Source organism: Canis lupus, chromosome 11 (assembly GCF_003254725.2).
Source record: "Canis lupus dingo isolate Sandy chromosome 11, ASM325472v2, whole genome shotgun sequence".
Taxonomy (NCBI): domain Eukaryota; kingdom Metazoa; phylum Chordata; class Mammalia; order Carnivora; family Canidae; genus Canis; species Canis lupus.
This window is the reverse complement of record NC_064253.1, coordinates 18233638-18260305: the sequence shown is the minus strand read 5'-3', so window position 1 is coordinate 18260305 and position 26668 is coordinate 18233638. Positions and strand designations below refer to the sequence as shown.

The 26668-nt window shown below is 37.3% G+C and overlaps 1 long non-coding RNA gene across 1 annotated transcript in view; it reads left to right on the top strand.

Annotated features, from left to right (window-relative positions):
- The window catches only part of LOC112649886 (uncharacterized), a 30990-nt gene extending 4685 nt beyond the window's left edge, over positions 1–26305 (top strand). The window contains exons 2-4 of the long non-coding RNA XR_003129763.2: positions 9093–9208; positions 14225–14340; positions 26197–26305. This is a non-coding gene — a long non-coding RNA (uncharacterized LOC112649886). The remainder of the gene's footprint in view (positions 1–9092; positions 9209–14224; positions 14341–26196) is intronic.
- Positions 26306–26668: the final 363 nt, after the last annotated feature.

Below are 26668 nucleotides of genomic sequence, written 5' to 3'. Positions count from 1 at the left end.
ATAGCTATATAAAAGGTCTGTTGTGTAATCCTTTACAAGCTTGGAGTAATAACTAATTCGTTAATCATATTTAGGATACTTTTAAGTGTATCTGATAATATGCATTATTAAAAAGCCTATTCACTATTCAGAGTTCTTGAAAGCCTTTTAGACACACAGTACAAAGTCTCTTCAAGTATCCTACCATTATTTTTCTTTTGCTAAATTTATTTCAAATGTCACACTCAGTAATGTTATTGAAGGCAGATTATTGACAGTTTCCATTCATGGAGGCCTTGCCCTTGCCAGAGTGCTGACTGACTATCTTCCCCAAGGAATGCATTTCAATGTTATTTCAAATATAAACATTTTTGGGTAATATTCCAATTGTTTCTTCTTTGTACAAAAGGTTAAGGTAAGTGGTTAAATCTCCCTCCACTGAACTGCGATGAATGAGTGGGATTGGTACCTTTGGTGTTTATTAATTTTAAATGGAAATTGTCATGTTTTGCTTATAAGAACTTTTTGCTGAATTATCAAAGATTTCTGTCCAGCCTTTGTGAATAACAAGTATCAGAGGAGGTGGGTAGATGGAACAAAAAAGTTTGATGAACATACAAAATAACAGAAGCTTCTCTAAAAACAGCCTATCATCAAAGGATACCTGAAACTTAGTCTTTGAACAGAAAATACAGTGCTACAAGTTAAATACATCTTTTTTTTTTTTTTTATCATCAGTAAAGCTCATTCTGGATTTTACTGAGGGTCTAGTCAATGCAAGGAGCATGGAAAAAAGAAAAGGCAGAAATAAAACTGTCTCTATTGACAAATGATATGATTGCTTATGTAGATAATTCCAATAGTTCTATAAAAAGCTATTAGAATTAATTAGTGGTTTTAGCAGGGTAGTAAAATGTAAAGCCAATATACAAAATCAACTGTATTTTTATGTACTAGCAATGAACAACTAGAAATGGGGGAAAATGCTTTTTATAATAACAAAAATATTAAATACTTCAACATTAATCTAGTAAATTCTTAGTAAAATGCATATGCTATCCATTGCAAAACACTGATGTTAAGAAAGCAAAGGAGACCTAAATATGTGATATATACTGTGTTCATATATAGAACACTTAATACCATAATTTCTCCTCAAAATGATGTAAAGCAATCACAACGACAAAAAAATCCCAGCAAAAAATTTTTTGCAGAAGTTGGAAACTATATACTAAAATTTATATGAAAAAGCAAACTGTCTAAAATAGCCAAAAGAATTTTGATAAAGAGCAAAGATGGAGGAATAATACTAACACTTTTCAGTACTTACCCTAAAGTTATACTAATCAAGATATTATGATATTGGCAAAAGAATGAATATACAGATAAATTTAGCAGAATAATGAGCCCAAAATAAATCCCCTATGTATGTGGAATTTATTTTTGACAAAGGCCAGTTTTGACCAAAGCAATTCAATGGATAAAAATAGTTTTTACATATGGTGCTAGATATTGGACATTCATATGCAAAAACATATGAACATCTATCTATATACTATAGACCTAAATTTTGCTGTCTGGATGGCTCAGTCAAATGTGGCTCTTGATCTTGGGGTTGTGGGTTTGAGCCCCACATTGGGTATAGAGATTATCTAAAAATATATATATTTTTTAGATTTTATTTATTTATTCATGAGAAACACAGAGAGGAGAGAGAGAGAGAGGCAAGAGACACAGGCAGAGGGAGAAGTGGTCTCCATGCAGGGAGCCCGACATGGGACTCGATTCTAGGTCTCCAGGATCAGGCTCTGGGCCAAAGGCGGTGCTAAACCACTGAGCCACCCGAGCTGCCCTAAAACTAAAATCTTTTTTTTTTTTTTTTTTTTTTTAATTTTTATTTATTTATGATAGTCACACACGGGGGGAGAGAGGAGAGAGAGAGAGAGACGCAGAGACACAGGCAGAGGGAGAATCAGGCTCCATGCAGTGAGCCCGACGTGGGACTCGATCCCGGGTCTCCAGGATCGCGCCCTGGGCCAAAGGCAGGCGCCAAACCGCTGCGCCACCCAGGGATCCCCAATAAAACTAAAATCTTAAAAAAAAAACAACTGAAAATTGTAAGATGTCACTATTTACACATTGGAATGATTATAATAAAAATAGTAAAATTAAAACATAGCAATACCAAGTGCTCATGAAGCTGTTGTACAACTAGAATTTTCCAAATCAATGACTGGAATTCTCAAACATTACTGATGGGAATGACAAATGGAAAACACCTTGACATTTCTTGTAAAATTGAATATCTACTCACAGAAGCTATCAATCCTACTCCCAGGGATTTATCCAAACACAGTAAAATTTATGTTCACAGAAACATCTATGTGTGGATGCTTATAACAGCTATATTCATAATCACCAAAAGTTGGAAAAGTTACTAGTTACTTTTTTTTTTTTAAGTTACTAGTTGGCTAGTAAATTCATAAATTAACAATGGAATGCCATTCAAAAACAGGAAGATATAAACTACTAATACAGGATGAATTTCAAATGTATTTTGCTAAGAAAGAAGTCAGACTCAATGGGGTAAATCCTATGTAATTCCAATTATATGGCATTCTACAGTGAGCAAAACTACAGGAAGAGAAAATCAATCAACAGTTATTAGGCCTTGTGGATCAAAGGAGGGTTTGGTTTTAAAAAGGCACTAACCTTTTAATCTAAAGGTTATAAGAATAGGTACAGATGATACAGTTAAAATGTGATAGCGTTTTAGGCAATAAGTAACAGTAGTTCAATATTTGTCATTTGGCTTTATAATAGAATTATTAACTCAACATTATGGAGGCCATGTAACCAATAGGCTTTAGGCTGATCATTTCCTCTAAAGTAACATTTTCAATTCCTATATCATATTTCAAAAGGGATATTTGAAAAAACACATAGAAGTAGTTATCCAAAATCCAAGTGTTTGATAACCATGTCATATTTGGAATATTTGAAATAAGGTTTAACCTAAAATAATTATTTTTTAAAAGGGACATAAGAAAATACAAGTGCCACGAAAAAGCACCAGCCTGTACACTTTGTTTCTCTAGATAGAACTCAGACACATTGTTGAAGTTCAGGCATGCTTAGGTTCTAAATAAAGACAGCCATCAAGTGAAATTGAAATTTCACAAGAAGTAGCAACATAATTGTACCTGAATACTTTTGGTCAAAAATTGGGTAGCCATACTTTAGAATACTTTGCAAGAGATTATTTTATTGATGAGCAATTTAACTAATCATAGGGGCTATGCTATAGTGGTCATGACTATATAGCATATGGTCATGACATATGCCACAGTTATGCTATGCTAGTGGTCATGACTATTCATGCATCTCTATTGATCTATTGAACATCAATATTAAGACAGGCATTGTGCACTGGGGACAGAAATATTTTATTCAGCCTCCCTAATAAAAATTTTCTATATCTAATGAAGGAAAGTGACTGTGATATTGTGATTTATAGTAAGAAATATATATTTGGTCATCACCCAGGGCTCCTGGCTCAGAGCTCCTAAAACCCTTGGAATTTCCTAAGTGAAGAGAGCAACAAAAGTGTCTTTTGTTATATTAACGAGACACTTGGCCTGAACCTAAGGATGAAAGCTGGTTGCCAGTGGAGCTAGATGTGTGATCAGAGGTTTAGAACTTTCAATCCTCCCCCTCTCCCTAACAACCTCTGAGAAAGGGTGAAGGCTAGAGGTCAGATCAATTATCAAAGGCAAATGATTTCATCAATCTTGCCTATGTAATGAAGGCTCCATAAAAATCCAAAAGAACTAGGTTTAGAAGCTTCCAGGTTGGTGAACATGTGGAGATACCAGGAGAGGGCACACAAGCTCCAGCACGCCCCCTCCCATGTATCTTGTCTTCTGCATCTCTTTCATCTGTTCCTGAATTATGTCCTTTTTGTGATAGGCTAGTAATCCAGTAAGTAAAATGCTTCTCTGAGTTCCGTGAGCTGCTTTAGCAAATCATTTGAACCCATGGAGGGGGTTGTGGGAACCTCTGATTTAGAGCTGTTGGTCAGAAGCAGGTGACAACCTGGGCTTGCAACTGGCATCTGAAGTGAGGTATAGAGATAGTCTTGTGGAACTGAGCCTTCAATCTTTGGATTCTGATACTATCTCTGGGTACATAGTTGAGTTGAATTTTAGGGCACTCAGCTAGTCCAGAGAATTGCTTGGTAGTGCATGAGGGAAGCCCCCAATCCCACCCCACCCCACCCCACTCTGCCACTGCCTCTTCCACACACACACACACACACACACACACACAGTGGAATTGGGTCCAGAACCTAATTTAGAGACATACACAAATGATTATAGTATAGTATGGTAACCACATATAAATTTATGTCAAAGAATATTGAGAACACTGAGGAAAGAGAAATTGACTAACATTCCCAGTCCTATTGTTCCAGAGTAAGAGACTGTTTCCACACAGAAAAGAAATGTCAGCTAAAAGGGTGAGTGATTGGTTTTTAAAGCTGAGAGAACGGTTTGTATTTTGTACAACCATGGGAAAGAGATGGCCATGTTCATAAACCACAAGTAATGTATTTCAGCTCAAACAGTGGTTTGCAAACCTGATTTGTGTACTGGGGCAGAATATCTAGACTTTGAAAGCATATGAGCACAGGTAAATATTAACAGATTTATTTTTAAATCCTCAATTTCCTAAATTTGTTTTCATAAAACTAATGTGCTTAAGAAAGCACCCTTTTTTTAAGACTTCATGAAGGTGGATGGAGAATTGAGGCATTAGAATCTGTGCTGGGATGTTTTACATTTCAATGTATTGTGCAGTGGGGCAGAGGGAATAATGACAATTATTACATAAAAATCATGCTGCTTTTCATATTAGATTTTCTAAAAACATATCGCTATCAAGGGAAAGAATTTGTAAGAAATATGCAACCCAGCAGAACATTATTTTTTCCTGGTGACAAACCCATGGCAATGTTCTGTGCCTTGCCCATCTATCTTACAATGAGATTTTCTAAGATTGATATAAAGCAGGGAATAAATACCCAGTCTCTGAGAAGCAGGTCTTCTCTCCATTCTCATTAAGAAAATGCTTGGGGAGACCTCTCACATATCAGGGTCTTACATATTTTGCGTAATATTAAACATGAAAAAGTTAATAATCCTACTTTTATTTCCAACAGATCAATGTTACTTTTCAAATAAAAGACTTATAAAAGAGGCTAGTTAATGTTTGAAATATATGTGAACATTTATTCAGACTCATTTAAGATATAGTGCCACTAAAGTTTGCCAAGAAATTTATTGGAAGCTATAAATCCATTCTCATTTTTCATTCAAATGAAAGTTTCCTGCTCATTGTTACTTATCAAACACTCCTCTGCTTCTATAGTCATTAGAACTAAATGCATATTTAAATATAGATTAGCTTAATCTGAGTGTTTTGGATTTTACTTTAAATAACATATATATTAAGTCACTTACAGGGTTTTGGAGCCCTTACATACCAGCTGGTCAATGCCTTCTCTTTTTTGGTTGCTAATTTCAACAAATTAGACTAAATTTCATTTTGAAAAATGTAATAGTCTTTGTACACTTACTTGTAGGACAAAAAATGTTCCCAAAATTCAATTTAAGACATAATGTCCTTAATGTTAGAAAATTTGTTTTATTTCATTAAGATTAATTCCTCCTTCTTGAATGCTGACATAATGTTTTAGTTTAACAAAACTGTTTTAACAAAAACAGTTTTTTAAGTGTAATGGTTTTCAGCCATGAAAAAATCTGGCTAAATGTATAATAATCCTTAAATGTTCATATCACTGGCCCATGTGGCTTGCCTTCAAAAGGTTCCTCTAGATAATCCAGAATACTAAAATTTGGCCTGAATGTACAGCCCTTTGTTCATAAAGGGAAAAAAGTCCTACTATGTACAATCTGTTCTTTCCAGTGGCAAAGCATAAACAATGTGCCTTCTGATGAAAGCATAACAAAATTATCATTGAATAAGTTTCGGTAAAAATTTTTTTGGTTAACCTTCAAGAAACTAAAAAATTAAATGACTGGTAATGACAAAATAATAACTATTTTTCAGGTCAGGTGATTTTTATTTTGGGCATTCAACAACAAAATTGAAGGAAGTCTAATCAAACTGTCAACCACAAATCTTTGAAGTAATTTTTTATGATATAACGCAATGTGGTTATTGTCATATATCTCAGGAGTTCAAATAATGAGTGACTTTGAACTAATAAAATTTCTACTATTCCATCCAGTTATCTGCGAGAATGAAGCATCTCAGATTTTATATCTATACAAAGAAAAGCCATGTCATCCATATATTTAAAGGATGTCTTCCCAATAAATTATTGATTTTTAAGTTGGATACTTACTATCAAATGTCCAATATATATCATTTTGAGGGAATATTTGTTACTAATAGTTGCATTGCTAGTTCAATTCAGAATACTTTAACTCTTAAATCCATTGGTCACCAGAAACCCAAATCGGTTCCAAATACATTTTTATTGGAGAGCCTTAGAAAATAGATGTAGTCATCCAACTATGTGGAGGCAGAGAGCAGAAGAGAGCTTTTAAGAACAGGATTGAGAGAGGGACAAGAAAGGAAAGAGCCATAAAACTTAATGGTGACAGAGCCAGAGAGGTAGGAGGCAAGTTACAAGTGACAGCTTAGGATTCGAACATTTTAAGAAAGAAAAAAGTAAAAAAACAAAAGCAAAAACAAACAAAACCCCAATATTATCAAATACTGCTGTGAGCTAAGTCAGGTAAGAATTGCATCATATCTACTGGTTTTAGTCACTGGTGATCTAAAGCTTTCTAGAGCATCACAAGCCTGTCTCAAATTGCTAAGAAATTTAAAAGATATTGCCTGGAGGTGAGGAAAAAAACGTTTTTTAGCATTAGACCCCAAAACACAAACAATCTTGCCTAATATAAGTATTAACAGGGCTTTATTTTTACATGAGATTTACATGATTATTTCTGTATATCCTCTGTAGCTCCTATAACAATGAATATTGTTTTAGCCCAAAGGAATCTACCCAATGTATTTTCTTATTCTGTGAATATTTTTGTATTAAGTTAGTTGGAAGTCTTAAACTAGTCTTTCTCAACAATGATTTATATTTAGCTCACCCGTTGCCCTTGACTATTTTCAATAGGACTGATATGGGAGAAAAATAATAGGTATGTGCTTGGGCATTAAAGAAGTAGTGAAATGCATTACTTTTAAGGCTTTCTGGCAAAGAAACTCTTATCAGTGTATTATTTAAAGGTATAGTCTCAAAAGAACACCGAACTAAAACAAAACAAAACAGAAAAACTATCCACAAACATGAAGCTGAAAATATCTTAAATTTTAGTAACGAATGTTTACAAATATATATATGTTAGAAATAGACTTTGACAAAGATACTAGAAAGTGGCTTATTTCTTCTTTGCCAGTTGGTGTAAAATGTGCTTATCAAGATATTACGTTAAACAAACTTGATTTTTAAATGGGAGAAATTCACTAGTATGTAACAACATTTCTCAAGATCTACTTCTTTCTTTTCTTTTCTTTTTTTTTTTTTTTTTTAGATTTTATTTATTTATTCGTGAGAGACAGAGAGAGAGAGAGAGAGAGAGAGGCAGAGACCGGCAGAGGGAGAAGCAGGCTCCACAAAGGGAGCCCAATGTGGGACTCGATCCTGGAACTACAGGATCACGCCCCAGGCTGAAGGCAGGCACTAAACCATTGAGCCACCCAGGGATCCCAAGATCTACATTTCTATAAAGACTATGAACATGATAAAACATAACAATTTCACTCAAGACAGACAAAAAATTCCTTTGGGATATGATTGACCATTTAGAAGAGCAGAGGTTCCTCCCAAAATTGAGAACAATTTTGCATGGCCTACAAAATCATTTCAACAAATATCTAACTTGAATGCTTTGAGGTTGAGCAGAAGATCTCCACCTTAATGAAAGACTCTGCTGCGTCCTACGTCTTTCCCTCCCATCATTGCACTCATTTAGCAATCTAACCCTGAAGGTTTAGAGTCTCTACCCTTGCATTAGAACTCTATTCCTGCCATACTGAGCAAAAAGTGGGTCAAAAGCAGGGAATATTATTAACCTGTATATTTAAATAGATGTACTAGAATTTGTTTGCCATCCTGGGCTTACATATTCAAGGCTTACAGTGATGTGATAAGAGTTCAGACTATGTGATAGAGATGTACAATGTATTTAAGAGAAATTATGGATTACTGCTTGGTTCATCAAGGTTTCTTTTGTCCTCCCAGCATGAGATACTTGAGAGATATGCCAGGATCTAGTGGCATATCAAAAAAATAACTTGACGTCTGTCTAGAGTTACCTATTAGCACTGGGTAGAACTTCACTAGGTGCTAACTAGTACAAAACCTAGTTAATGGCAGGATCAGTAATACCTATCTGCCAGTAGATAGATTAGTTGTATGTTAATAAATGTTTCCTTTTTTAATAAAAATTTTATTTTAGAATGATTTTAGATTTTCAGAAAATGCAGATAGTATAAAGTTCCTATATATCATATACTCAGTTTCCTCCATTAATATTTTCCATTAATATGGTGCCTTTGTTCAATTAGTGAATCATTATCGATACATTGTTATTAACTACAATTCATTCTTTATATGGATGTTCTTAGTTTTAACCTAATATTCTTTCCCTGCTCCAGAATCCCACCCAGGATATTGCTTTACATTTAGTCACTGTGTCATCCTAGGCTCCTCATGGTGTGGCAGTTTCTCACACTTTCTTGGTTTTGATGATCTTGCCAGTTACAAGCAGTACTGGTTGGATATTCTGTGGAATGTCCTTCAATGTGACTTGTCTTAAATTTCCTCCTGATTAGACTGGGATTATTGGATTTGGGAGGAAGATCATGGAAGTAAAGTGTTATTTTCCTCATGTCATATCAAGGGTACATATTGTCAATATCATTTACCTGATGATGTCGACATTGACCACCTAAGATAGTATTCGTCAGGTTACTCTAAAACTATTCTTTCTTCCCCTTTTAAGACTGCCCTCATTGGAAGGAAGTTACCACATGAAGTCAATAGTTAAGGAGTGGGGAATTCCATTTCACCTCCTTGAGGGTGGAGTGCCTACATAAGTTATTTGGAAATCTTCAGCAGGTGAGTTTTGTTCTGTTCTCCTCCAGTGGTTTATTTATTCAATTATTTGTATGAGTATGGTCTCTTGGATATGAGTGTATTATGAGTGTATTATAATAAATAAGGTAGTGTCACTACCTTATTTATTTCCTCACTCAAATTGTTCCAGCTTTGGCCTTATGAAGCTCTTTTAATCAGTACCTGTATCACTTTTACATAGCTCTTTCATTATGGATTTTCTTTCTCTTTGTTTCTTTTTCACTTTGTTTTTCTCTTTTTTTTTTCTTTTTTAGTACTACCTTACTCTCTGACACTACAAAATGCCCCAAGAATATTTTGTGTATTTCCTGTCCCAAGTAAAAATTTTAACAAATGATTCTTTGGAGTAGGGGAAAGCCTTCCTTTGTGGATTTGCTAACTTCTGTGCTACAAATACTATCCTGTGGCCACTTTCAAGCTATGAATATAATGTCACTGAATGCACAGTTGGGAAAGGACAGGCAGTAGCACACCATTATATTGAGTTTTTACCATATAGCTGCAGTAGACCTTGCATATTTAACTTCAAGAGCATAGATACTATAAAATATAGTAAAATAATTAGAGAGATCTTTTTGGTGTCTATTACATTTATATTTAATGTAATTTAATTGTAAGTTTAAAAAGTATAATTTTTAATAATGGCTAAGTTTAACAACAGTCTCACAAAACTCATGAAAATTTAACAATTGGCTCTCACAAGGCAGATATAGCATACCACTGAACCTGATCTAAACAAATAGGGAAATTTTATTATAATTACCATGACAATTACGAAGAAAGAGAAACCTATTTGAGACATGCTTGTGTTATTAGAAATGTGTGAGCATTTTATATATGTTGTTTTAATTTCACATACAAACCCATAGGACACGGACGCCTGGGTGACTCAGAGGTTGAGCGTCTGCCTTTGGCTCAGGGCGTGATCCCCCGGGTCCCAGGATCGAGTCCCACATCGGGGTCCCTGCATGGAACCTGCTTCTCCTCCCTCTTCCTATGTCTCTGCCTCTCCCTGTGTATCTTTCATGAATAAATAAATAAAATCTTAAAAAACAACAACAACAACAACTCGTGGGACAAGTAGAAGCAAGGAAAAGTTAAGGAACTCCAAAAAACCAGAGAGTGAGTGCCATAAAGTATAAAGGATAATTGTCATATGCTTTTACTTTTAAAGAGTTCCCTTTTGGGATCCCTGGGTGGCGCAGCGGTTTGGCGCCTGCCTTTGGCCCAGGGCGCGATCCTGGAGACCCGGGATCGAATCCCACATCGGGCTCCCGGTGCATGGAGCCTGCTTCTCCCTCTGCCTGTCTCTGCGCCTCCTCTCTCTCTCTCTCTGTGACTATCATAAATAAATAAAATTAAAAAAAAAAAAAAAAAGAGTTCCCTTTTGGAATGCCTGGGTGGCTCAGTCGGTTAAGCATCTGCCGCCACCGACAGGGGCATGATCCTGGAGTCCTGGGATCAGCCTGCAGCTCCCTGCTCAGTGGGGAGTCTGTTTTTCTCTGTCCCTCTGCCCCTCCCCATCTGCCCATGCTCTGACACTCGCTTTCTCTCTCAAATAAATAAAATCTTCAAAAAAATTATCTTTTCTATTCTCTACATTAAAGAAGGGAAAATATATTTTCCTTTTAATATTTTGAAAATTCATTAGCTCTACTTGCATGTTTCACTTTTACTTAGGCCACAGAGGGACAAATAATTGATTACTGACTTTTACAGATTAAAGAAGGAGGCAAGGGTTATGGAAAACATGCAAGTTGGCATAGAAAATAAACATAATGTGGTAATTACATTCAATGTAATTCAGTTATAATTAGTCACAACCATATCATAATAATTAATTCCATTTAGAACACTTTGTGATATTAAAGCAGTCTTTGGTAATTGAAATACAGAAAATTCCATGCAGCATTTCTTAAAAGCTTTAAAAGTGAAGTATGTTGGCACTGGCATTTGGATGGGGTTAACAAGTGCCCCATAGCAGAAGGATAAGCTAAAGATGGTGAAACCATCGGAAGTTTCTTTACTTTTAAAAATATTTAAGATGTTTTTATAATATTACTGGCATATAAATTATCAAACTGCTACTCTCCACATAAAACCTTCCCTGAAAAAAACTCCCTTCTAACACATTTACCCCAATATGGACTGTGTTGTGCTAACTGTATATGAAGTCATTTCTAAAGCTAATCAAACAAATGTTGAAAAAGCCAATGGTACCCTAGTTATAACCCCCAATGACAATGATACCATGGGTTCCAATGTGGCTAACTTTGTTTAATGTTTTAATGTTTGTTTAATGTTTAAGAATATGGTGAGCTTTTACATCTCTTGCTTCAAGATGCCATACTGATTTTTAGCCTCAGTAATTAGTTAGCATTTATTTAGAAGATTTCCTATCTCCAGTAATAGATTTTATAGTAAAATACTCGTTGAAAGTTTCTTTATGGAAATTAATGGATTATTATTAAACACAATTGTAATTTTTTAAAGATATTTTTATTTATTTGAGAGAGAGAGAGAGAACATGAGTGCCCATGGGGAAGAGGGGCAGAGGGAGAGAGATAACTAAGCAGGATCGACATCCAGTGAGAAGCCTGATGCAGGTCTTAATCTCCTGAGCCTGAGATCATGACCTGAGCTGGAATCAAGTGTCAGACACTTGATTGACTTAGCCACCCAGGCACCCTGCTGCAAACAGGGCTCCAGTTTCTTTTTAATGTGGCTACTAAAACATTTGAAATAACACATGGCACGCTGTATATTTCTACCTGACAGTACCAGTAAGCTATGCTCACTCAAATCACAGGTGAGAAAGGATAGAGATGCTTTCAATAGCAAAAGCAAAACAAAAGCAGCAAATGTTAATTCTTGGAGGTAGGCTCCTGGAGAAGATGCTTTCTCCACAGATGAAAGCCATTTGGCTGACAGTTGAGGGAAAGGACATTAGTATTAAAGGGGTTGAGGTTTACATTTTTGTTCCACTGAAGAATTTTGTGGCCCTGGACAAGCTATTTAATCTAATTTCTCACCCTTCTCTCTGGTAAAAACATGATGTTATTAATTTTATCTAGGAGTGTTCTGGAGAATAAAAGAAATAATAGCTAGGCAAAGCAACTGTGTTCTTGGCTTGGTACATAGGGAGCACAAAACAAATGCTAGTTGTATGGTGATATTCTGATTATGATTATTGATAAGCATGATGTAGACACCTAAAGGGATTAGATAGTGATAAATGATAATCAACACCTAGAATGAAAAATGTAAACCGTACAGCAAACATGTTCTCTGAACACAAGGCATGCTCTAGGCACTGTGCTGAATACATTAAGCATTTCATAGTTAACGACAACAAAAAATAGTAAATATGATCCATGATAGCAGTTTGGTAGAATAAAGTACAGGGATCTTTACTTGTTAAGAAATGAAAAAGATACTTGTGTTCTTTAAAAGTAGGTGTTCTGTGAAGGTTTTAATTTATATAGACTATGATCAACAAGAAAGTAAATGTTCACTAAACGTTGTTAAAAGGGTTTCTCTTGACATTAATCAATTATTTGAAGTCAGTAAATATTTAATATGTCAAATGTTACCCAGTTTTATAATTTCTCTGAGTAAAATAACTAGATAGACAGTACTTTGTTTTTTATAACAGATATAAAGAATTTCTTATTTAAAAATCTTTAATTTAGGGGCGCCTTGATGGTGCAGTCAGTTGAGTGTCAGACTTTTGGTTTCAGCTGAGGTCATGATCTCAGAATTGGGCTCAGCATGGAGTCTGCTTGAATTTCATTCTCCCTCTCCTTCTGCCCCTCCTGCTTGATAAATAAATAAGTAAATAAATCTTTAAAAAATAAAAATAGGGGGTCCTGGCTGGCTCAGTCAGTTAAGCATCTGCTTTCAACTCAGGTCATGATCCCAGGGTCCTGGGATCAAGCCCCATGTTGGGCTTCCTGCTCAGCAGGGAACCTGCTTCTCCCTCTACTACAGCTTATGCACTCTATCTCTCTCTCTCAATTTCTCTTTCAAATAAATAAATAAAATATTTAAAATAAATGAAAAATAAAAAAACAAAAATCTTTAGCCTATTAAATAGGAAGACTTGTAGCTTTCTTTTTATTCAGTGAGAGTGCTTGCAAAAGAAGGGCATTAAGATTATAATTATTTGTATTAACAGTTATATCCTAATAAATTAAAAATATTTAAAGTTACCAAGATTGGTGGAAGTCTGCTAAACCCATGGCTAAAGAACAAAAAATATATGTCTTATCATCATTTTAGATTAATTCTGAAAAACAGCAGTGCGCCTTCAATGGTCAGAGAGGTTTTATCTTTGAGAAGGGAATATAACTTTCTTATAAATGGAAAAAGGCCATTTCAAATTTTCTTGCAGACTACTAACATCACATTACTGGACAATTTTGCTTTCATTGTGGCTAAAAGGTGAAAGGGAGAAAATAGATCTGGAAAATGCCAATAGGATCTTTCCAACTTCTGAAGTTGTAAAGCAAGTAGTAATCAATTCTTTCCTGATGGAACAAAGATTAAAGGCTTTTAAAACAGCTTTTTTTTTTTTTTTTTTTTTTTTTTTTTTGGCTACAAAACATGTACTGTCAACAGACTCTTAAAGACTTCTGGAAGGTATGAGTGCTCCAAAATTTAAAGATGAATTATTTCAAATCAAATGAACCAGAATGGTGGAAGAGCATTTTGTCATGACTACTCTGATCAGTAACTCCTAATATTAAAAATTTTTGAGAAATATACTGGATTTGATCCATGTTATGTATTTCTTTAAATCAGGAGCAACTATTACAAATCTTTTAAATGAATTGTTTAAAATATTGAATGTTTATGAGTCTCTTCTTTTTTCAAAGAATTTTTAAAATTCACAGATCTTTAAGGTTAATATAAGCACTTAGGATATGTAGCAAATACTCTATTTTACATACATCATTCCATTTACTGTTCAATTCAACTGTTGTATTCATTTTACAGTGAGAAAGTTGGGACCTAAATGAGTAATGAGTCCAGGGATTACAGCTGGAAGATGTAGCTTATTAACTACAACAGCCTAACGCCAGAGCCCAACTTGAGCAATTAGAAACCAAACAGTAAGTTACCTTCACAGATTCTCCAACTCCTGCCGGAGAAAGTCAACTTAAGAGGTCTGAAGAAAGGCCCAGTAACCTACCTTTGTTACAGGTATAATAAATACAGTGTTGTTTGGTTTTGTCTTGTTTTCCCAGTGCTGTCTCCACCCAGTTTTGAGACCCTGGCTATAGGCCAATCACTTCTCCTTCCTAAACAGCTTATTAAAGTCTATACGAACCACCTCCCTTACCGGAGTTCATACTCTGGTCCACTAAATGCCCTCTAATTGCCCCAGGACCAAGTATCAGACGCAGCAGCCCCAATGCCCTGCAGCCTCTGAAATTATTTAAGTGAGCCAATCCACAGAAAAATCCAGCTAACCCCACCTCATTTGTGATAGGAGAGCATTCCTCTACTGCTGCGGTTTACTGTTACCCATGTAACCCCCTGCAGGACGAGGCTGGCAGCCTTCTCTTTTGAGTTCTGCCTTTCATCTATTCAAGAGTCAGTGTGCTGTGTCTCACCATTAGAAGAATCCTAGTCTTACAAAACAGTTGACACAGTGAGCAGGAGAGTATGGCCATAATCACTCTTGAATAGCCTCTTGGGGGTCTGCTCTTGGTTTACTAATTGGTTCCAAAGCAACCCAAGAGCAGCTTGAACAGGAACTTGAGCTTCACTTTAGCCTTGGTACCTTCATCTCTGTCTGCCGGTGGAGGTTGCTACATCTCTCTGTGGAAATATTCAACACAAGCAGTGTTCACTGGCTAAATCCCAGGGACTAGGGCAGTAGGAGGATGGGCCTCTTGAAGATCACTTTCCTGGGATCAAGACCTCTCATATATGACCTCATTAATTAACAAGTCGTTAACTCCACTACTTTTGCATTGGACAGCCCAATTCCACCTGTTCTTAAATCTAAAAAAAAAAAATAAGTAGTGCCTCACAGTGGATTACTAAGACCTGGAGGCTGTGGTCCCATTCATTAAGGCCCCAAACCCAATACCTAGTATTTTTAAAATTGCTAACCCCAGTATGCCTGGGTGGCTCAGTCAGTTAAGCATCTGACTCTTAGTTCAGGTCTTGATCTCAGGATCATGAGTTCAAGGGCCAACATGGAGCCTACTTAAAAACAAAAATCACCCCAAAATTACTAACCTTGTCTAAGCAACAAATGGTAAATATGTTAGTATTATAGATTTGACTGCTAAGTTCTGTTCAGCGCTTTTCAACAGCTTCTTAGTCACTGTCACCTTCATCTCTGAAGGAACACATTGTACTATTATTAGACTAGCACTGAGTACCTAAGCAGCCACGTCATCACACACAGTCTTGATAGACAAGATCTTAACTACATCCATCTTTCTTCAGGAATACAGATATGACATTGCATTGATGACAGCTCCTCCAAAGAGTATGGTTCCCATACTCATTAAAGACATACAAAAACACCATCTTTTAGTCCTTTATAGCTCTGGAGGCCACATATTCCTCATTTATAAATTTTGTTTAATCCCACTGATGTTGCTACTTATGAGTCAGAGCACTTTAAATGGGGCCTGCTCCTGCAAAAGGCTTTGGAATCTGTCTAAATTAAAATCAATAGGCATTCTGTCAATGCCCTCACAGACTTTGTCACTGTAGTTTTAGCAGCCTGTTCTCACACCTTCTAGAGTCTCTGGACATAAAATCAGATGTATCATTGGCCATGGTCCCTAGTGCACTTGGAAACAGGAGTGCACCATATTCCTGACTGATATTTATACAAAGGAGATCAAAGACAAGTCCTAGGAGGGCTTTTTATTTTTTTTTAGTTTTTAAAAGATTTTATTTATGTATTCATGAGTGGGGGTGCAGAGGGAGAGGAAGAAGCAGACTCGCAGTGGAGCTGGGAGCCCAATGTGGGACTCGATCCCAGAACCCTGGAATCATGACCTGAGCCAAAGGCAGACACTTAACTGACTGAGCCACCCAGGTGCCCCTAGAGGGCATTCGAAGCCTGAAATATGAGATTTAAAAAAATAGTAAGGGAACAGTTCAATTTACATTATTAATAATAATGATCCACATTTTTATTTTTATTTTTTTTATTTTGTTTTATTGGAGTTCGATTTGCAAACATATAGCATAACACCCAGTGCTCATCCCGTCAAGTGGTCAAGTGCCCTCCTCAGTGCCTGTCACCCAGTCACCCCAACCCCCCGCCCACCTCCCCTTCCACTACCCCTTGTTCATTTCCCAGAGTTAGGAGTCTCTCATGTTCTGTCACCCTCACCGGTATTTCCCACTCATTTTCTCTCCTTCCCCTTTATTCCCTTTCACTATTTATTATATTCCCCAAACAGTATATGAATGAGACCATATACTGTTTGTCCTTCTCTGATTGACTGACTTCACTCAGCGTAATACTATCCAGTTCCATCCACATAGAAGCAAATGGTGGGTATTTGTCATTTCTAATGGCTGACGAGGGATCCCTGGGTGGCGCAGCGGTTTAGCGCCTGCCTTTGGCCCAGGGCGCGATCCTGGAGACCCGGGATCGAATCCCACGTCGGGCTTCCGGTGCATGGAGCCTGCTTCTCCCTCTGCCTGTGTCTCTGCCTCTCTCTCTCTCTCTGTGTGACTATCATAAATAAATAAAAATTAAAAAAATATATTAATGGCTGAGGAATATTCCATTGTATACATAGACCATATCTTCCTTATCCATTCATCTTTCAATGGACACCGAGGCTCCTTCCTCATTTTGGCTCTTGTGGACATTGCTGCTATAAACATCGGGGTGCAGGTGTCCTGGTGTTTCACTGCATCTGAATCTTTGGGGTAAATCCTCAGCAGTGCAATTGTTGAGTCATAGGGTGGCTCTATTTTTAACTCTTTGAGGAACCTCCACAGAGTTTTCCAGAGTGGCTGTACCAGTTCACATTCCCACCACAGGGCAAGAGGCTTCCCCTCTCTCCACATCCTCTCCAACATTTGTTGTTTCCCGTCTTGTTAATTTTCACCATTCTCACTGGTGTGAGGTGGTATCTCATTGTGGTTTGATTTGTATTTCCCTGATGGCAAGGGATGTGGAGCATTTTCTCATGTGCTTGTTGGCCATGTCTATGTCTTCTTTGGTGAAATGTCTGTTCATGTCTTTTGCCCATTTCATGATTGGATTGTTTGTTTCTTTGTTATTGAGTTTAATAAGTTCTTTACAGATCTTTGATACTAGCCCTTTATCTGATACGTCATTTGCAAATATCTTCTCCCATTCTGCAAGCTGTCTTTTAGTTTTGTTGACTGTTTCTTTTGCTGTGCAGAAGCTTTGTATCTTGATGAAATCCTAATAATTCATTTTTGCTTTTGTTTCCCTTCCCTTCATAGATGTATCTTGCAAGAAGTTGCTGTGGCCAAGTTCAAAAACTTGGATGTTGCCTGTGTTCTCCCCTAGGATTTTGCTGGATTCTTGTCTCACATTTAGATCTTTCATTCATTTTGAGTTTATCTTTTTGTATGGTATAAGAAAATGGTCTAGTTTCATTCTTCTGCACGTGGCTGTCCAATTTTACCAGCATCATTTATTGAAGAGACTGTCCTTCTTCCAGTGGACAGTCTTTCCTGCTTTGTCGAATATTAGCTGACAACAGAGTTGAGGTCCCCTTTCTGGGTTCTCTATTCTGTTCCATTGATCTATGTGTCTGTTTTCGTGCCAGTACCACACTGTCTTGATGATCACAGCTTTGTAGTACAACCTGAAATCCGGCACTGTGATGCCCCCGGCTCTGGTTTTCTTTTTCAATATTCTCCTGGCTATTCAGAATCTTTTCTGATTCCACACAAATCTTAAGATGATTTGTTCCAACTCTCTGAAGGAAGTCCATGGTATTTTGATAGGGATTACATTAAATGTGTAAATTACCCTGGGTAACATAGACATTTTCACAATGTTAATTCTTCCAATCCATGAGCATGGAATATTTTTCCATCTCTTGGTGTCTTCCTCAATTTCATTCAGAAGTGTTCTGTAGTCTTTGGGGTAGGGATCTTTTACCTCTTTGATTAGGTTTATTCCTAGGTATCTTATGCTTTTGGATGCAATTGTAAATGGGATTGACTCCTTAATTTCTCTTTCTTCAGTCTCATTGTTAGTGTATAGAAATGCCACTGATTTCTGGGCATTGATTTTGTATCCTGCTACACTGCCAAATTGCTGTATGAGTTCTAGCAATCTTGGGGTGGAGTCCTTTGGCTTTTCTATGTACAGTATCATGTCATCTGTGAAGAGGGAGAGTTTGGCTTCTTCTTTGCCAATTTGAGGGCCTTTTATTTCCTTTTGTTGCCTGATTGCTGAGGCCAGGACTTCTAGTACTATGTTGAATAGCAGTGGTGAGAGTGGACCTCCCTGTCATGTTCCTGATCTTAGGGGAAAGGCTCCCAGTGTTTCCCCAGTAAGAATGACATTTTCTGTGGGCTTTTCATAGGGGGCTTTTAAGATGCTGAGGAATGTTCCCTCTATCCCTATACTCTGAAGAGTTTTGATCAGGAATGGATGCTGTATTTTGTCAAATGCTTTCTCTGCATCTGTTGAGAGGATCATATAGTTCTTGTCTTTTCTCTTGTTGATATGATCTAACACATTGATTGCTTTACGAGTGTTGAACCAGCCTTGCATCCCAGGGATACAACCCACTTGGTCATGGTGGATAATCTTAATGTACTGTTGGATCCTATTGGCTAGTATCTTGTTGAGAATTTTTGCATCTATATTCATCAGGGATATTGATCTATAATTCTCCTTTTTGGTGGGGTCTTTGTCTGGTTTTGGAATTAAGGTGATGCTGGCCTCATAGAATGAGTTTGGAAGTATTCCATCCCTTTCTATCTTTCAGACGGCTTTAGTAGAATAGGTATTATTTCTTCTTCAAACGTTTGATAGAATTCCCCTGGGAAGCCATCTGCCCTGGACTTTTGTGTCTTGGGAGGTTTTTGATGACTGCTTCAATTTCCTCTCTGGTTATTGGCCTGTTCAGTTTTTCTATTTCTTCCTGTTCCAGTTTTGGTAGTTTGTGGTTTTCCAGAAATGCATCCATTTCTTTTAGATTGCCTAATTTATTGGCATATAGCTGCTCATAATATATTTTTAAAATCATTTGTATTTCCTTCGTATTGGTTGTGATCTCTCCTTTTTCATTCGTGATTTTATTAATTAGAGTCTTTTTTCTAATAAGGCTGGCTAATGGTTTATCTTTCTCATTAATTCTTTCAAAGAAACAACTCCTGGTTTTGTTAATCTGTTCCACAGTTTTTCTGGTCTCTATTTCATTGAGTTCTTCTTGAATCTTTATTAACTCTCTTGTTCTGCTGGGTGTAGACTTTGTTTGCTGTTCTTTCTCCAGTTCCTTTAGGTGCAATGTTAGCTTGTATATTTGAATTTTTTCCAGTTTTTGAGGAATGCTTGTATTGTGATGTATTTCCCTCTTGGGACTGTTTTGCTGTATTCCAAAGATTTTGAACGGTTGTATCTTCATTCTCATTAGTTTCCATGAAGCTTTTAAATTCCTCTCTAATTTCCTGGTTGACCCTTTCATCTTTTAGCAGGATGCTCTTTAACCTCCACATGTTTGAATTTCTTCCAAATTTCTTCTTGTGATTGAGTTCTAGTTTCAAAGCATTATGTTCTGAAAATTGTTCTGGACAATCCCAGTCTTTTGGTATTGGTTAAGACCTGATTTGTGACCCAGTATGTGGTCTATTTTGGAGAAAGTTCCATGTGCACTTGAGAAGAATGTGTATTCAGTTGCATTTGGATGTAAAGTTCTGTAAATATCTGTGAATCCATCTGATCCAGTGTATCATTTAAAGCTCTTGTTTCTTTGGAGATGTCATGCTTAAGATATCTGTCATTTACAGAAAGCACCGTGTTGAAGTCTCCCAGTATTAGTGTATTATTGTCTAAGTATGTCTTTACTTTGGTTATTAATTGATTGATATACTTGGCAGCTCCCACATTCGGGGCATAAATATTCATGATTGTTAGGTCCTCTTGTTGGATAGATCCTTTAAGTATGATATAGTGTCCCTCTTCTTCTCTTTCTACAGTTTTTGGGGTAAACTTCAATTTATCTGATATGAGGATTGCAACCCCAGCTTTCTTTTGAGGACCATTTGAATGGTAAATTGTTCTCCAACCTTTCATTTTCAGGCTGTAGGTGTCTTTAGGTCTAAAATGAGTCTCTTGTAGACAGCAAATAGATGGGTCTTGCTTTTTTTATCCCGTCTGAAACCCTGCGTCTTTTGATGGGATCATTAAGCCCATTCATATTCAGAGTTACTATTGAAAAGATATGTATTTAGTGTCATCATAATACCTATTCAGTCCCTGTTTTTGTGGATTATTTATTTGGACTTCCTCTTCTTTTACAGAGACCCCCTTAATATTTCTTGCAAAGCTGGTTTGGTGGTCACATATTCTTTCAGTTTCTGCCTATCTGCTCTTTATCTCTCCTTCTATTCTGAATGAGAGCCTTGCTGGATTCTTGGCTCCATGTTCTTCTCATTTAGTATCCTGAATATATCCTGCCAGCCCTTTCTGGCCTGCCAGGTCTTTGTGGAGAGGTCTGCTGTTAATCTAATATTTCTCCCCATATAAGTTAGGGATCTCTTGTCTCTTGCTGCTTTAGGGGTTTTCTCTTTATCTTTGGAATTTGCAAGTTTCACTATTAAATGTTGAAGTGTTGATTGTTTTTTATTGATTTTTTTTTTTTGGGGGGGGCTTTTCTATCTCCTGGATCCGAATGCCTGTTTCCCTCCCCAAGTTAGGGAAGTTCTCAACTATGATTTGTTCAAATACACTTTCTGATCCTCTGTCCTCTTGGCATCCTCTGGAACTCCAATTAGACATAGATTTTTTCCTTCTGAGGCTGTCATTTATTTCCATTAACCTTTCCTCATGGTCTTTTAATGTTTTTCTCTTTTTTCCTCAGCTTCCTTCCTTGCCATCAACTTGTCTTCTATGTCACTCACTCTTTCTTCTACCTCATTAACCCTTGTCGTTAGAACCTCCAGTTTGGATTGCATCTCATTTAGTTGATTTTTAATTTCGGCCTGATATCTAAATTCTGCAGTCATGAACTCTCTTGAATCCTTTATGCTTTTATCCAGAGCCACCAGTAGCTTTAGGCTTGTGCTTCTGAATTGGTTTTCTGACATTGAATTGTAATCCAAATTCTGTAACTCTGTGGGAGAGAGTACTATTTCTGATTCTTTCTTTTGTGGGGAGTTCTTCTTTCTAGTCATTTTGCTCATTGCAGAATGGCTAAAATGAGTTGTACTGGAAAAGGAAGGAAACAAAAGAGAGAGAGAGAAAAAAAAAAGGAAAAACAAACAACAAAAAAACAAGGTGGGGTATCCTCTGTTTTTATATATTGTAAATCCCTTGACTTCTCCTGGAGCTTTCCAGCACTGCTCGGTCAAGAACTTGCTCTTTCCATGTCCTTCCAGCTGGTCTTCTGGGGGAGGGGCCTGCTCTGCTGATTCTCAGGTTGTGCACCTATGCCAGTGCACGGTTCAGTGGGAGCTGTTTACCCCGTGAGGCCTCTGTTCCCTGGTGGCCCCTCTCCATCCCAGGCACAGGGTGACAGCAGGAGGAACAATACCCCTGGCTATGGCCAGCTCTCCAGCTCTGGCGTCATCTTCCTCAGTAACTACTACAGCTCCCGGTGCACACTGGCCTCAATTCTCCGGCGGCGGCGGCACCGATCTGCACAGCTTGGGGGCGCCAGGTGGCAGGAGGGTCCTCGCTGTCCTGTGCCCTTCCGGGCTCCGCCTGTCCAGGGAGAGCACAGGATCCTGGGCTGTGTCCCCCGGCATCCTGGACTCCGGGGCCTGTGCCGCTGGAATGGCTCTTCCGGGAGCAGCCCCCTCCACTCGGAGCCGCCGCCTGAGCTTCCCCCCAGGATCCCCTGGGCACGTGCTCCAGCCCTTTACCGAGCTCGGCCCGCGGGGGTGTGGCACGCTCTCCCCAGGGACACACTTCCTCTGTTAGTGACCCCTAGAACCTGGAGGCTCCACTGGCCCTCCTGGGATCCTGCCAGAGTTCCCTGCGAGCACCTTTTCCTCCGGGAAGAATATGGTGTGGATTTTTTTTTAATTTTTATTTATGATAGTCACAGAGAGAGAGAGAGAGGCAGAGACACAGGCAGAGGGAGAAGCAGGCTCCATGCACCGGGAGCCCGACGTGGGATTCGATCCTGGGTCTTCAGGATCGCGCCCTGGGCCAAAGGCAGGCGCTAAACACTGCGCCACCCAGGGATCCCTATGGTGTGGATTTTTAAAGTTCTTGCTTCTCTGGGACTGGGCTTTCCTGTCCTGGGGGCTTTCCCCATACCCCCTTGGATTTATTTATTTATTTCCGTTTTCCTACCTTGTTAGAAGTGCACTCTTTTCTCTGTAGCATTCCAGCTGTTCTCTCTTTAAATCTCAGGTGGAATTCATAGGTTTTTCAGAATGATTTGAAAGTCATCTAGGTAAGTTGGTGGGGATAGGTGACTTGGGGACCCTACTCTTCCACCATCTTGCCCTGCCCTAACAAATTTTTATTTTTTTAAGTGTAACTTTATATGAGAGAATATAGCTTAGAGAGAATAGGTACAAATATATTAGCAGAAAGACTCTGATATTGTAAGAAATGAAAAAGGCCTACATTAGGAAAACAACAGTGGGGCTAGAAAGCAGTAATGGTTCAGAGACAGATTCTTATCAACTGAATATGAGATTTGAAGTTCTATCTCTGAAATATTAGATATTTAATATGAGAAATAGCATAACTAATGACAACTGTCAATCACAGTGGAAGAACTAAGACTCTTTTCTAAGCTTGTTGAATTGTTTCAGCTCCAGGATTCTGTTCTGTTGAAAAAGAGGAGGATAAGTTCCTAAAATAATTGCCAAGATGAGATATTCTGTCAAACTTGGCCAAGTGGAGGCAAAACAACATTTGATACAGTTAGAAAAGAAAAAAAAAGGGTAGTGATTCATATACCTCATTATGTAACTTCTTTTGAAGAATTTATCTTAAACCACTAGATTTATCAATTAGGAGGTCTTTGCTAGCATGGTAAAATTAGTTTCAGTATGATGTGCTGCTTTGGTGGCAAGTGGGGAATGTTAGGCTAGGCATTTTGTAATGTAGAGTACACTGCTTTTTAATTAAGGTTGATGGTGCAGGGCAGGTGAGGTGATAAAAGGTGGGACAAGAGGAATTTTACTTTGATTGTTTGCTTAGGACTTATTTGAAAATGGAGAGGAAAAAAGCCATAAGAAAGGTAAGTAATTAAACATAGATGAAAATTATATCCCAGGAGAAAGTATCTGTTATACAGGATTTTTAATCCATCTATCAAATTTTAATCTATATCATGAATCCTACTGTAACTATATGAAATAATTTTAGAGAAAAGTCTAGAGAATTATAGCTGACTCTTGATTCGAATTTCAAAAAACTATAATGCAGGTAGGATAATATATAAAAGCAGTCAGAAATATTTTGGTGAATAATCATTTTGATTGCTCTGAAGTGATTCAGATAACCAACAAAAGATTTCACTGATGTATTTAAGAATCACTGGCAAAGAAAAAAGTTAGTATTTTTAAAAAGTAAGCATAACGGTAGAAACTGAGTCATTGGCTTGAATTATTAACTAAAGAAACAGATTGAAGTTGGTGAAGCAAAATGGACTATTTTAAAATGCATTAATACATTGCTGCTGCTGAAAGAACTGAATTCATATGTAAGGGCCATAGAATATTTTTAGGAAATCAGTACTACCATTTAATCAGAAGAAAATAAAAGGTGAATAGCATTTATAACTATGTGGAAGGAAGAGAAAAGAATTTGGCAAAGCGAAGAAAGGAACCATTTAAACCAAGTTTAGAATGAACACAGCATAATGATAGAAAAGCAAAGAGAGGAGCACCTGGGTGGGTCAGTGGTTAAATGTTCAGCTCTTGATTTCAGCTCAGGTCATGATCTCAGGGTCGTGAGCCTGAACCCTGCCTCCGGCTACACACTAAGCGTGAAACCTACTTAGAATTCTCTCTCCCCTTCTCCCTCTACCTTCCCTCTCCACCGCTCGCATACCTACTTGTTTTCTCTATTAAAAAAAAAGAAAAAGGAAAAAGAAAGAAAAGCAAAGAGACAAGCCAGGGAGAGTTTAATAGACAGGATAGTGTTTAGATTAGTGGTTTTCAACCAGGGATGATTTTGCTTCTCAAGGGACATTTTGCAATGTTTGGAGACTTTTTTTGGCTGTTATAACTGGACAGTACTACCAGGGTAGAGGGTAGAGAGGGTAGTGGGTAGAGAAGGTAGTTTTGCTGCTAACCACCCTACAGTGCACAAGATAGGCTGCTACAACCAAGAATTATCCAGTCTAACATGTCCATTGAGCTAAGGTTGACAAAGCATGGCTTAGATAAATTAGAGTTTGGTTTCTTGTAAAAGGAAGCAAAGAACCACCATACTGTTTGATCAGCTGGTGACAGAACGAAATCATGATAAGAGTGCCCAGACTAAAAGTAAGGTGGAGAATGGTGGGTAAGGGCATGAAAGCTGGGAGCAGGGAAGGTCCCTGCAGGTGTGAGGAAATGCTGAGGATGTCTGGGATGATATCCTGGGAACCAAAGAGGAAGAGCTCAACACAAGGGATACTCTGGAAAAAAAAAAAAAAAAAAAAGAAACTCACAGAACTTGAAAATAATTGGTTCTATGCTACAGAGGTAAAGACAATGTTTCTTATATTGAAAATGGGGAGAGTGTTTTTTAAACCTGAGTCCATGTATGGTTGATTTACCTTCAAATTTATCCTCTATCAGCTAACAAGACTCTCAAGTCTCTCAGTATTTCTAACCTAGCTCTTTTATTGTTATGTCCTTTTAAGTGCTTGGACAAAGACATTCTAAACTATTCCATTTCTTGGTTTCTTTTTCTTTTTAATTTTTGAATATGTAATATTTTTACAAAATTCTTAAAAAGGCACAGAAAAGTATATAGCAAAAAGTGTCTCTCTCGGCTATGTTTTCCAGCTGACTGATTTCCAGCTGACTGATCAACCATTGTCTCTGAAGTTTCTTATATATCCTTGCAGGGACTTTTTTTTTTCTCCTTATTAATTCAACCAAGAGATTCCTGTAGTATTAAATCAGTAACAGCTACTCAACACTAAGATAGTTCTTATTTGTGGAGAATAACATTTACAAAAAAAAAAAAAAAGCATGTTTCGACCGTGTGAATGTGGGTAAAGAAACAAACCATGAAATAAGGACTTAAATAAATACTATTCTTACCCCTGTTTCTATGTGCAAAGAAATGGACATAAGGGAAAAGCACTGCTACAACTGAAGAGTAAAATAGAACTTTCTTTTGCTAGGAAGTCTTAGTCAATGAATATATTTCCAACACAAGTAAAATGCTGAATAACGGGCTCACAGTAAGTTGTCAGAGAGTATGTGACAAGACAAGCAGCCCAAATGATTTATTATCTGAGTTAGAAGTCAAACTGACAATCCCTGGAGAACTTTGACCAAAGACTCTACACATATCGGCTACTAAGATAGATTGAAACTAACTGAGAATAAACTACGAAAATTATTTAATGGTCTAAAAGGTGTTGCTGTGTTAAGATTACATAATTTTTAAAGTTAAAATATGTTATTAAGAGAAGACTTGTATTTAAAGGTTATGACATGAAACTATCAGAAGTACAAGCACAAAGATTCCAATATTTCTTCTCAACAAAGAGGAAATGGGAGAGTTTAGTGTAAAGTTGTATATATGCTTTTTTAAAAGCATGGCTGTCTAAAACAGTTCACTTGCTAAACAAATATTTTTTCAGCTCCTGCTGGTGTTTGGACTGATACAGGTGCTGTGAGTCCAGCAAAGTATGAAGCAAAATTCCTGCGGTCATAATGCTTATATTGAGTGAGAGAGAATGGAGATAGGAGGTGAGCAAAGTGGGCTATAAATAAATGCAAATGCAAAAGATCATTCCCTTGGAATTCCCTTAGACCTTGTGTAGATGGACGAGGAGTACTCCTTAGTCCCTACTTTGTTTACTTCTTTTTCCTACAAGAAGAATCATATTCAAAGTGGAAAGGCTAAAGAACACATCATACAGAGCAAATCAGAGGTCAGGAAACATGAAGCTATAAGTTAGAAATGAACTTCCCCCAAAATCATATTTCAGAGTACCGGAAAGATATGCATATATAATTACAAATCATTAGCTATTTTTTTTTAAGTTTTATAAAGATAAAGGAAGCTCCATAAAACTGGTCAGAAGTTTCTAAAGTAGGATTAAAAAGTGG